This window comes from Dermochelys coriacea, chromosome 19, assembly GCF_009764565.3.
Source record: "Dermochelys coriacea isolate rDerCor1 chromosome 19, rDerCor1.pri.v4, whole genome shotgun sequence".
NCBI lineage: Eukaryota > Metazoa > Chordata > Testudines > Dermochelyidae > Dermochelys > Dermochelys coriacea.
In genome coordinates this window covers 14,200,560-14,214,447 of record NC_050086.2, presented here as the reverse complement: position 1 = coordinate 14,214,447, position 13,888 = coordinate 14,200,560, and positions in this window count along the sequence as shown.

Genomic DNA, 13,888 nt, shown 5'->3' with positions numbered 1-13,888 from the left:
AAGGTCTGTGCAGGTTGCAGCTGAGCAGATGCTGGTACAGCACTGAAGATTATGTATTGTGACTGCATCAGAGGGGTAGCGGTGTTTGTCTGTATCCATAAAAGCAACGAGGAGTCCAGTAGCACCTTAAAAACTAACAGATTTATTAGGCATAAGATTTCCTGGGTAAAAAAAAAAAACACTTCAGATTAATGGAGTGAAAATTACAGAAACAGGCATAACTATATGTTGGCACATAAAGAGAAGGGAGTTACCTTACAAGTGGAGAACCAATGTTGAAGGCCAATTTAGTTAGCGTGGATGTAGTACACTCCCATAATTGATGAGGAGGTGTTAATACCAAGGGAGGGAAAATTGCTATTGTAGTGAGCCAGCCACTCCCAGTCCCTATTCAAGCCTAAATTGATGGTGTTAAGTTTGCAAATGCTTTGTAGTTCCGCAGTTTCTCTTTGAAGTCTGTTTTTTTTGTTTGTTGTTTGGTTTTTTTTTGTTTGTTTGATGAAGCCTGGCTACTTTTGTATCTGTTATCGAGTATCCAGGGAGATTGAAGTGTTCTCCTACTGGCTTTTGTGTGTTACCATTCCCGATGTCTGATTTGTGTCCATTTATCCTTTTGCATAGACACTGTCCAGTTTGGTCAATGTACATGGCAGAGGGGCATTGCTGGTACATGATGGCATATATCACATTAGTAGATGTGCAGGTGAATGAACCTCTGACGGTGTGGCTGGGTCCTATGATGGTGTCGCTAGAGTAGACATGGGGAAAGAGAAGGCAACGGGGTTTGTTACAGGGATTGTTCCTGGGTTAGTGTTTGTAGTGTGGTGTGTAGTTGCTGGTGAGTATTTGCTTCAGGTTGGGGGGCTGTGAGAGTGGGGGATCATTTTCCAGGACAGGTTGTAGATCGTTGATGCACTGGAGAGGTTTTAGCAGGGGGCTGTACATGATGGACAGTGGTGTTCTGTTGTTTTCCTTGTTGGGCCTGTCCTGTAGTAGGTGACTTCTGGGTACCCATCTCGCTCTGTCAATCTGTTTCCTCACTTCCCCAGTGGGTATTGAAGATTTAAGAAGGCTTGATAGAGATCCTGTAGGTGTTTGTCTCTGTCTGAGGGATTGGAACAATGCGATTGTATCTTAGAACTTGGCTGTAGACAATGGATCATGTGATTCGGTCTGGATGCAAACTGGAGGCATATAGGTAAGTATAGCAGTCAGTAGGTTTCCAGTATAGGGTGGTGTTTATCTGACCATCGCTTATTTGCACTGTAGTGTCCAGGAAGTGGAGCTCTTGTGTGGACTGGTCCAGGCTGAGGTTGATGGTGGCGTGGAAATTGTTGAAATCAAGGTTGAAATCTTCAAGGGCCTCCTTCCCAGGGTCCATATGATGATGTCATCAATGTAGCATAAGTAGAAGAGGGGCACTAGGGGATGAGAACTGAGGAAGCGTTGTTCTAAGTCAGCCCTAAAAATGTTGGCATACTGTGGGGGCCATGTGGGTACCCATAGCAGTGCTGCTGATTTGATGGTATAAGTTATCCCCAAATCTGAAATGGTTGTGGGTGAGGACAAAGTGCATCCAGTGCACATACTGGCATCAGGCAGTGTTCAGGATGTAGCTGGGCATCCCTAGTTAAATGCTTACATCAGAGCAGGCTGTAGCTGGCACTCTCCCTCAGTGAGATGCTGGCACAAGGTAACGTAGTCTGTAGCGGGGTGTCTGCGCTTTATTATTTTTTACCCCATCCAGTGACGCTGTTGACTTGGTCCAGTGACTTCATGTTTTCCAGAGCAGAACATGTTGAAACTGTCTCCCCCATTCCATGTGAGTGCTTCAACACTGGGCTGAAAGCCATAAGGTGGGCACCTCCATCACCGCCTCTGATTGTTTTGTTTGGGGCAAGGCAGACACCTAACTCTTTCCTTCAAGAAGCAGTTTAGGCACCTACACTGCCTGACTTCCCATTTGTGAGTCATTAGCAGAGTCAGGCACCTCCCTGCAGCTTTAAATTAGGCACCTATCTCCATGAGAGGGATGGGAGTGAGCACATCCACCTCTCATCAGCATCTCCTATTGGCTAGCTTAGATAGCTCACTGCCTAACAGCTGGCTTTTGTGGATCACATTCAAAGGTGTCTTCTCTCTCCCCATTCATTGGGGAAAGTCTGAGCACCTCACCCAGGCTTTGTACATCGCAATGTTGTTCCTATGATTTTCTAAATGCCAAAAGTTAGGTGGCATGATGCTCAGCATTGCAACAGCTATGTCCCTTTGTGGATCCACCCAAAGTGTCAATGCTCAGAACAAACTGGCCCTTGTCATGCCATAAATCTTGAGATTTATTGGCTATTAGTTACATGCCAGCTTTCTGGAGGGTGCTGGTACATATCACTGGGGTTATTTGCTGCACAGCTCCGAAATCAATGAATAACAAGTAAGTGAGGGGATTGGATAGCCTGGGGGATGGGTAATGGCAGTGATTGGAGCTTTTCATCTGTAATTCATGAGGTTATGTTCATTTTAGCAATGGGACGGGCAACCTGGGAATACTTCCAGGAAGCTGGGAGAATGGTACTGTCTTCCCAAGTCATGGTTTAGATTCCTCTTGGAATCGAAGCAAGTGTCAGATTCTGAAGCTTTGTAAGTACTGGCATATATGTGCACAATGTTTTCATAGATTGATTTCCAAGGCCAGAAGGGACCATTATGATCATCTAGTCTGACTTCCTGCAGAACACAGGCCAAAGAACCTTACCCAAAAAGTTCTGCACCAGCCTGTAACTACTGTTTGAGCTACAACATCTCTTTTAGCAATACGTCCAGTCTTGACTTAAAGACTTCCAAGTTATGGAAAATCCACCACATACCCAGGTAACCTGTTCCAGGGGTTAATTGCCTCAAAGCTTGCCTCATTTCTACTGTTTCTTTCCTGCTGCTCTGTGCAGACCATTGGAATCTCAGCAGATGTGTGGAGTACATCTGGAGTGGAGTACCAGAAACACCCATCCCATGTGTAGAAGGTGCTAAAGGTGATCAAAGTGTTATTCAGCAAATGAATTGTGCATTTTTTAAAAAAAAGTATATCCTGGTAACATACATTTGGTGCCCACTGCCCTGGTAGGGGCCACGTGTGCTACAGAGAATGCAATGAGGGATGGAACCTGAACGGTTCAGAACGTTAAAATGATGTGGAGTTAATAAACCTAGTCTTCAGCTGTACTCAGTGGAGCTAGTGATACACATCAGTTGAGAATTTGTCCCAGTGTCCTTGTCAGGCCTGGCAATTTCTGTGAGCACCTTTCCCCATAAAGAATGTGGAGTCACATTCTGCTCCATAGAACCATTCTTCAGAAGATCCCTTGGGTTCTGTACCTTTCATTTCTCACCCAGGCAAGTTACGCATGTACCATCACTACCTCTTATTTAAATCTCTCTCTCTCTCGAAACTTGTTCAGAGATATGACCAAATCAGTGCAAACTGGAGTCATCAGCCTTGTGGTTGAAGACTGACTAGAAGACAATTTTTCTATATCAATTCATCTAGATATTTGCCTAATTTTGAGATAACCTGTTCCAGTGGTTAACTGTCCTCATACCGTGCCTCAGTTCTACCGTTTCTTTCCTACTGCTCTGTGCAGACTGTTGGAATAGTGGCTGCCTATAATTTCAATGCCTCACAAGCAAGCTTGTGAAAGCACTACCTTAATTGGAGCTGGAGTCAATTTATGCAGATTTCCTCTTGCCCAGGCTGGTGTGAGAATGGCTTGTTGATCATAAGTAGCTTCTGTAAAAGAAACATTGTCTCTGTGGGCATTCTGGGGAGATCACCACACTGATGGTATTAAAACCACAGTGGTGTGAAGGTGTCTGCTTTCTCTGTGCCTTCAGCTGCCTACTCTGAACTGTCTCAGGGCTGGTCTTCACCAGGATTTTACATCAATGTAGCTACGTTTCTGAGGGAATCCACCTCCTGAGAGACGTAGCTATACCAACCTAACCCCTGATGTAGACCATGCTAGGTTGACGGAAGAATTCATCTGTTGATCTAGCTACTGCCTCTCGAGGAGGTGGATTACCCATGCTAATGGGAGAACCCTTCCTGTCGGTATAGGTAGTGTCTACACTGAAGCACTGCAGCAGCTCAGCTGTGCCATTATAGCATTTAAAATGTAGAAAATCCCTCACTAACTTCCTGCACCCTGTTGTCTGCTCCACTTTCACCCAGAAGCCTTGTGCCCCCTGTGTCTTCTGGACTTTCCCAATATCCTCCTGCACCTGGATACAAATTTTCAAAAGAATGTCTAATTAGTCAGCTAAATGAAGGCCAGATTTTGAAATATGCAGAGCACCCAGCAGTTCCCACCTGGACACTGATGGTACAAAGTGCTAATGTTCTGATTTCATGTCTCTGTTACCCAGGATCACTTACTGAAAAGGATATCCCTGTGTGAACCACAGTGACTCTGGAATGGCACCAGGGTCTCTGGGAGCAGAATTGGGCCAAGGAATTGTGTGCACATTTGTGCTAGTTCCACTGTTGCCTTGGTGAATGAAGGGTGGAGAAGTAGCAGCAGCAGCAGCAGGGATTTAGAAGTGAGCCTCAGTATGCTGTCAAATCACGTCTCTCTCTAAATCTTTGAATTTGACTGACTGAGCTGTTGCCACCAGCCTGGGCACACATTGCCATCCCCAGCCTATCTGATAACAGCCGGGCTCTAATCAGGGAGGGAGGAAATATTTATCCAGACTCTGCAGAGGCGAATCACCATGTTTCACGCAACTTCAGTGTGGAATAAGCAGTGTAGTAATTGGCAGCACAATATGAATTGTTGCTCACTCACAGGCACCTCCTGTAGGCCTGGCAACCTGTTCCCAATGCAAGATGTTTTGCATAGCGTGAATATCCCTCTTAGCTCCTTGAGACTGCATGCAGGAACTGACAGTCCAAAGGCCTAATTATCTACTGGTGTAACACCACTTTTAACTCCATCAGGCCAGATATTCAGCTGGTACAAATCGGGGTAATTCCATTTAAGTTGATGGAGCTACTCTGAGGTGTATCAGCTGAGGATCTGGGCCATTGGGTTCAGTAGAGTTACTTCTGATTGATGCCAATGAAGATGAGGGGAAGTGAAACCCCTGGTGTGTTAAAACTCAAGGACTTTTGTTTTGTTTGTTCAACACAAATGCAATGCTATTACTGCAATGTATATCTCAGTAACACCTGGAGGTCCCAACCAAGATCAGGACTGGGGTGCTAGCTGTTGTACTGAACAGAAAGTCAGAGATGTGTCTGCCCCAAAGCACTTACCATCTAAGCAGAAAAGACAAACAAAGGGAAACGGAAGCACAGCCTCACACAGCAAGTCACTAGCAGAGCTGAGAGAAGAGTCGAGGTCTCCTGCATCTCAAACCAGTGCCCTATTCTCTGGACCCAGGGTGTTCTGTGGGAGTTGCTCTGCACGACAAAGTTTTAAGGCTTCTAGAATGTATCCGGGTATTTTTCCAGTGGACAGAAAGGACTTCATTGTGACACCAGAACAGCAATTTGAATACCTGCCATATTGATATGAACCATCATAGCCACTAGAAAAGGAGTACTTGTGGCACCTTAGAGACTAACAAATTTATTTGAGTGAAGTGAACTGTAGCTCACGAAAGCTTATGCTCAAATAAATTTGTTAGTCTCTAAGGTGCCACAAGTACTCCTTTTCTTTTTGCGAATACAGAGTAACACAGCTGCTACTCTGAAACCTATCATAGCCACTGTAGACTGGGTGCTTTTTCACCAACTGAATTTTAGGAAAAGCTAATTAGCCATTAACTGCTAAACGACTGTGCACACTTATCAACTTAAAACCATACACCACTAGATTAACAATTAAATCCCATTGATTTTATACTTCCCAGGGCAATGGCACAAGAAAAATCTCCTTCTCCTCATGTACTTCAGACTTCTTTCCAAGCCGGCCTTTAAACCTCAGATCTAAGCAACTCAGAAATCACATTCCCTTACAAAAACAACCCAGTGTTGTTCTGGCTGGAGCTGTGCATGGAGCATAAGTGTTCAGAGCGCTTTGCATGTTGATATGCAAAGAAGCTGGTTGTGTTGGAAGTAAACATATGCTTCATTTAGGGAAGTAACCGAGTGCTTTTACATTTAATTCTTGACCAAGTTTATGTAAAATTAATTGCATCACATGTTCCGTGCATCTTTTAATTGCAAAACCAATTAACTTTAAAATGTTCTGTTTGTAGTTCCCCTAATGGATGGCATAGTTTTAGTTAGCTTTACAAAATCAGTCTTTTGCTGAAACTGGGCAGGCAGCCATGCTCGGTTATCTTCTGGAAGTGAGATCCCTTCAGCCAAGCTAGTTTCAAATAGTCTTTGCACTGGAGTTATTTTGGAGGCGAGAGTTCAGCGGAGCATCCTTAAAGTGGAAATCCTAGGTTCAAGGCTCAATTCTCAAGTACAGCATTCTGGCACTTCGGGAAGTTATAGAATAGGTGGGTCAAGGTGGGTTTAAGATATCTTCATGCTACTCCATATTCTGAGGCTGCTCAGGGCTCTAACTGGCCCTCATGAAAAGCTGCACTAATGTATGTTTAATTAATAATAATAATAATTAATAATATAATATCATGTATTTATTTTACCATGATAGAGCCTAGGAGTAGAACTGGGAGAATGTTTCTGACTAATTTTTGGTGAGAAATTCAGATCTGGTGACATCAAAACAATTTGCAAATTTCTGGCAAATTTGCTGAAGTGTTTCAGCCGAAAATAAAATCCCTAAAAAACCCTTGAAGAAATTCTGAAAAAATCCAAATGTTTCACTTTGACATTTTTGAAATGGAACTTTTCAATTTGCAGTGACTTTTAGTTTTGAAATTTTCCTTTAATTTTATAAATACATATATATAAATTTAAAAGTTAAAAAAAATTGAAACATTTTATTTTCAAAAATGTGTGATTTCCAGTCGAATGAAATATTTTGTAAAACCTAAAACAATTTTTAATTTTTTGAATTGCCAGTAAATCTACAACTCCTTTATTCAGTTTTACCTAAGAGCCCAGGTATGAGCCAGGACTCCATTGTGCAGGGCGTTGTACAAACACAGAACAAAAAGACAGTCCCTGCTCCAAAAACTGTTCAATCTAACTTCTCCCAATGGCTTCCTATGGGTATGTCTGCACAGCACTGGATACCTGCTGACTTGGGCTCATGAGGTTCAGGGGTATAGGGTTGTCAATCCTGGTTGGACATATTCCTGGAGTTTTCATCATATGACAATCTTTAATTAAAGATTAATCTTTAATTCCTGGAAACCCCCAGACAATCCTGGAGGGTGAGCAACACTATGGGCTTGTGGGGCTGTTTCATTGCTGTGTAGACTTCCAGGCTCAGGCTCAAGCCTCCGCTCTGGGACACTCCCACCTCACAAGGTCCTAGAGCCTGGGCTCCAGCCTAGGCCCAAGCCCCACAGTCTACATAGCATTAAAACAGCCCCTCAACCTGAGCCCCAGTCAGCTGGCACAGGACAGCCGCAGGTGTCTCTTTGCTGTGTAGACATACCCTAGTGGGCTTGGGAAGCAAGTGTAGCCATAGTGCACGAGTCATATCCCTCCCTAGTGTGTCCCTCTTCCAAATGTATCCTATGCCAGAGGCTCAGAGCAGCTCCTTACATCGGTGACACCCTGGGTGGGGAGGAGGGCTAGGAGAATGTTAAGGATCCAGGCACATAGCAGGTTTCTTTTAGAAGGATTTCAGGGCTGGGCAACTGAATATCTGCTATCCTGATACACTTTAGACTCAGTGCTGCCTCTGTTTTCAGGTTCTGAGGTGTAGAACAAGCTAATTAGGAGAGCGGGTTGAAAAATCTGCTTTTTTTAAAAATGTGAAACATTTCACATTGGCTTTCATTTTGAAATGGGACCGTTTTTCTTAAGTTAAGGTTTTGCACAAAATGTTTTTGTCAAAAAATGTCAAAGATTTGAAATGACATGGTGTCAAAAAGAAATGGTCAAGTTTAGAAAACTTGCAAACCGGCAGTTGCAGAGTTTAGTTTTTCCTTTTTGATTCTGGTCCATAACGTTGCCGAAGTTTGAGGTTTGGTCTGCCACGTTGCCCAAGTTTGAGATAGTTTTGAAATTTGGGAGAAGAAAAGCTTTTTAAAAAGTAAAGGAAATAAAACAAACCCCAGCCATTATTCAGTCTATTGTATTCAGTGGCAGAAAAGAGAAAAATCAAAAGGAAGAGGGGGAAACAAAATTCTGAAACTTTAATGTAATGCAAATATTTGAAAATTCAAACAAATAAAAAAAATTTTGATTTGTACTGAAATGAAAAATGGCATCAGGAATTTTCCCAAGATAAATGTCATTTTCAATGAAACCTGTTCTTTCAGAGGAAAAAATATTAATCAAAAAAATTCAAACAGTTCCACTAATCTTCACTTAACAGCATAAGAGGACTTTGAACAAGCAAAGCAACAGTGCATCTATTATCTTCTCTATAGGTTCTTATCCCACCCTCATTACCATAATACCTGAAAACCTGCCAGTCACACATTAAGCAGTGTGGCCAACATCTGTCTCAGCTGGTTCCTTCTCTCTCATCCTTGAGAGTGCAATCACATGTGCAGTGGAGGGTTTGTGTTGGCTCCTTTTGTTTTGGAGCAGTGACTGTCTTCTTGTTCTCTATTTGTACAGCACCTTGCACAACAGGGTCCTGGTCAATGACTGGGTCTTAAAGGTGCCATGATGATACAAATAAATAATTATTACTCTGTAACCACCTTGCAGATGCAGTGGGCATTCCTGTGGGACCTACACCGAGATGGGCTGACTGCTAGGGAAATTTGACACACAGAATAAGTACCTTTCACTTGGCAAGTAACCTTGGCTTGGGACTTAGGAGACCTGCTTTCTACTCCTTGGTCTGCTATTGATCTACTGAGTGACTTTGCTGGAGTTACTTCACCTCTCTGTACCCAAGTTTTCCCCGTCAGCACAAGGGAAATGATAATACTGACCTCCCTTGTAAAATGTTTGGAGATCTCTGGATGGAAAGTGCCATACAAGAGCTAGGTATCATTATCAGTCAGGCTAACTTCTAGTAAAAAAACATGAGGTTTGGTAGAAACCCAGCCTTTCTCTTGTGCCTTTGGGTGAGGGAAGTTTACCCCAGGGTACAAATCTGCCAGTACAAATCCCTCCAGTCTCTGGACCTGATTCTTAGCTCTCACCTGTTTTAACACTGAAGCAATTCCATTGGTTGCTGCAGAGTAACTCCAAAATTGACACTACAAGTTCAGAATCAAGATCTCTGAGCTATTGCTCCTCCGGACCCTAGGCACCTCCTTCTCTCTTTTTCCTGGAAGTGTTTATAGTCGGCTCATGGAGACTTACGCATATCTTAATGGGACATCTTTATCCAAAGGAGGAGACAGCTGATGGATTAGCACACGCGGAGGGGGAGGAGGCAGCAGGGAATGGGATAAAAAATTAGGCTGGGCTAATGGGATGTCTTCCTCCAAGTGTGGACTAATGTGCTAGAGGTTATTGACTTCCTTGCTGTGCAGGGGGAGGAACCAGGCAGGGACCGAGGGTGGAGGAGAACAGAGACAGATGGAGGGAAAGAGAGAGGAGGATGGATATGAAAGGGCACCCAGTTAATCTCCCATTCAATGCAGATGTAAGTATGCCCTCCCCTCCCCCCGTTGGACAACACCTTGAATAATCACTACAGGGCCTCTGCTGTCTCTCTATCTGGGGAGCGACAGGTGCTTGGTTACAGCCTAAGAGCTCTTGCTAGGGTGGTGTTTGCAGCAGTCCAGCCTTTCCTGCAAGGCTCTCCTGCTGCCAAGGCCAGTCTCTATGCTAGACACATTGATTAACACAGAGAGAGAGAGAGAGAGAGAGAGAGAGAGAGAGCATGAGCCCATCAGGTCAGACAGCCATGGGGTGGGAGGCACTGGCTCCACTGTCCTGCATGCAGCAGGTGCCCAGCCCTGAAGTCTCCTGGAGAAAAGGGGCTTGATTTGCAGTTACACTACAGCCCCTTTGTCTGTTCTCACTTTCAGGTGACGTAAATAAGAAGCGGGCAGCACTATCTCCAGTAAATGTAAACAAACTTGTTTGTATTAGCGATTGGCTGCACAAGAAGTAGGACTGAATGGACTTGTAGGCTCTAAAGTTTTACATTGTTTTGTTTTTGAGTGCAGTTATGTAACAAAAAAAATCTACATTTGTAAATTTCACTTTTACGATAAAGAGATTGCACTACATTATTTGAATGAGTGAGTTGAAAATACTTTTTATTTTATCTTTTTACAGTGCAAATATTTGTAATAAAAATAATATAAAGTGAGCATTGTACATTTTGTATTCTGTGTTGTAATTGAAATCAATATATTTGAAAATGTGGAAAACATCCAAAAATATTTATATAAATGTCAATTAGTATTCTATTGTTTAACAGAGTGATTAAAACTCTGATTAATTGTGATTAATTTTGGAGTTAATTGTGTGAGTTAACTGTTATTAATAGATGGCCCTAATAAAATATTACTGTGAAAAGTGATATTTGTATGTTTGTTAATATCAATCACTTTTCACAGGACACTTAGTAGCTATCTGGAAGGCTGGGAAAAGTGATACTTGCATAGAATATCAGGCTTGGAAGGGACCTCAAGAGGTCATCTAGTCCAACCCCCTGCTCAAAGCAGGGCTACTCCCCAATTTTTGTCCCAGATCCCTAAAGGGCCCCTGCAAGGGATTGAACTCACAACCCTGGGTTTAGCAGGCCAATGCTCAAACCACTGAGCTGTCCTTCCCCCCTTATATATGTTTATTAATATCATTTTTCTCAGCAAGTCCCAGGGCAAATTAAGCCCAAGAGTGGGGGTTGGAGGTGGAGGCAGAGGGGGGCATGGTGGAATGGATGTGGGGGACGTGAAAGGGGAGGGCTCCTGCCTTATACTAAGAAAGCAGGACAAACAGCAAGTTATCTCAAGTGCCTAAACACAAATGCAAGAAGCCTGGGAAACAAGCAGGGAGAACTGGAAGTCCTGGCACAGTCAAGGAATTATGATGTGAATGGAATAACAGAGACTTGGTGGGATAACTCACATGACTGGAGTACTGTCATGGATGGATATAAACTGTTCAGGAAGGACAGGCAGGGCAGAAAAGGTGGGGGAGTTGCATTGTATATAAGGGAGCCGTATGACTGCTCAGAGCTCCGCTATGAAACTGCAGAAAAACCTGAGTGTCTCTGGATTAAGTTTAGAAGCGTGAGCAACAAGGGTGATGTCATGGTGGGAGTCTGCTATAGACCACCGGATCAGGGGGATGAGGTGTCTGAGGCTTTCTTCCGGCAACTAACAGAAGTTACTAGATCGCAGGCCCTAGTTCTCCTGGGAGACTTCATCACCCTGATATCTGCTGGGAGAGCAATACAGCGGTGCACAGACAATCCAGGAAGTTTTTAGAAAGTGTATGGCACAATTTCCTGGTGCAAGTGCTGGAGGAACAAATGAGGGGCAGAGCTCTTCTTGACCTGCTGTTCACAAACCGAGAAGAATTAGTAGGGGAAGCAAAAGTGGATGGGAACCTGGAAGGCAGTGACCATGAGATGGTCGAGTTCAGGATCCTGACACAGGGAAGAAAGGAGAGCAGCAGAATACAGACCCTGGACTTCAATGCAAATGCTTTCTTCCCTGGATTGGCCAAGACTCAAAGCATTGTGCTTTTGAGGGCGCATTGCCATTTGCCGCTCTCTTGTTGCGACAGAACACTGGATGTTTTGCTCAGGGGAACATATATCCCTAGCACCAGCATGTCTTAACCCATGTCAGAGATCTGGCCCCATCCTCTTTAAGAGCTGTTTGCAAAGCACCTCCTGAAATCATTAGGTGTGAGGCTTACTGCCAAGATGCATTGCTCCACTGATTGTCCCTGATTGGAGTGCTGTGTCTGCAGCAGAGCGGCTGGGGACTCAACCAGCCTAGGGTGGGACAGGGAGCCTGCGAGGTGGAAGTTAATGGGCATTATAGCAATGTGTTTGGTGCAGCTTAGTTCTCCCTCCTCCGCATCTTGATTTAGTTGGGGATTGGTCCTGCTCTGAGCACGGGGTTGGACTAGATGACCTCCTGAGTTCCCTTCCAACCCTGATATTCTCTGATTCTATGATCTCACTGAATGGGTCCCAGCATGACGGATAGTGGTCTGTGCATGAGAGACCATAATTTGAGTCTGCCCCCTCGCTGGGACTGGTGAGGGTAGAATCCATGATGGACTCTACTAAGCCCTCAGGTTCTGAGCAATGGGCACGATTACAAGGTGAACCCATAACACGTGTTTTATTCAATCACAGGGAAGTCTTAGAGGAAGAAAATGGTTCTGTCATCTGAATCATACCTCCAGCCAGATTTCAACTACTGTATGCCACTCACCACCTCTTCACTAGCAGAGGAGGAATGGCATGAACAAGACACGGAGCTTAATTTGTAATGAAAGAGGTGCCGGAGCTCAAGCCATTTTCTTACTTTCATAGAGACATGGCAGGCCCAGAGGTGCCAGGGCTCTGAACTGCCTCGCTTTAGAAGCGCTGGGGCTCAGCCCTGGTACAAATTAAGCTCTGACAAAATACTGTTTACCCCTGGTCACTTAGGCCTGTCTACACAGCCCATGGCAGTGACATTCCAGCAATGACTCACAGGGCTCTCGCTACCCCACTAAAAATAGTTGCATAGACATTGCAGCTCATGCTGGAGCTCTGGCTCTGAAGCCTAGAAAGAGGGTAGGCTTCAGAGCTTGAGCTACAGCCCAAGCTGCAGATTCCAAGTATTATCTACACGGCTATTTTTAGTGCAGTTAGCGTGAGCTGTCTGTCAACAGAGGCTCAGAGGTTCATGGCTGCAGGCTGCTGTTGGCTACATAGACATCCCCTAAGATGCGCCAGCTCAGAAGCGGGAGGGGTTTGCTGTTAGTCCTGCAGCCCAAAAGTAGTAGTGATGGATGCCCTCATCACTCACAGGTCTCACCTTCACTAGTTCTGGGGGACATTTTTTGACCGAAACATTTTTGGGGCAATAAAAGGCAGATTCAGTGACCCTGAAACATTTCACAAATTTGTGTCCATTTTGTCAAATTCCTTGGATAAAAAATATATATATACATCCCCCCAAATCTGAAATATTTTGTTTCAACATTTTCAAAACAAAGATTTTGAATGTTTTGCTTTGGAATGACTTTGCGTGTTGAAATTGCCTTTATTTACAAAAAAAAACTTGTTAAAAAATTTCAAAAGGCTCAAAATTCACAGGAGCTGTTTATTGGACCAAAAAAATGTGGGGTTTTGGTCACTTTTTGATTCACTGAAAATTTTGGAAAAAAAAAAGTTTTTGGTTGGACCCAAAATGATCTTGGTTTTTTGGGTTCTTTTGGGTGGTGGGGGGAAGCAGTTAAGTACCAGCAAACAAACAAAAAAAAGAGAGAGAGAGAGAGAGAGAAAGAAACTAGAAAACTGTTGTCAGAACATTTTTGATTATTCACTTCCCAGCCCAGCATCCCATCTATTGATCAGTCAGCCTCATGTTTGTGCTTTTTTTTAATGTAACGTGAATCCTTTTTATCCTTGGACACTGCTGAGCTGGCTAAAGTGTGTAATGTGACAGGTGCAGGGAGAGAGCACCTACTACTAAAATCCAATTCCTGGGTCCTTAGATTGGATTGAATAGGCAGGTATTAAAAGGCGATCCAATCCCCATACGAATGCGTGCAAGCAAACCCAATCTAGCTGCCCTCCTCTCCAAACTTCAGTTTATTCATTCTTCAGCAGGTGCCAGCAAATACCAATTACAATCCCGGTTCTTAGACTGCTGT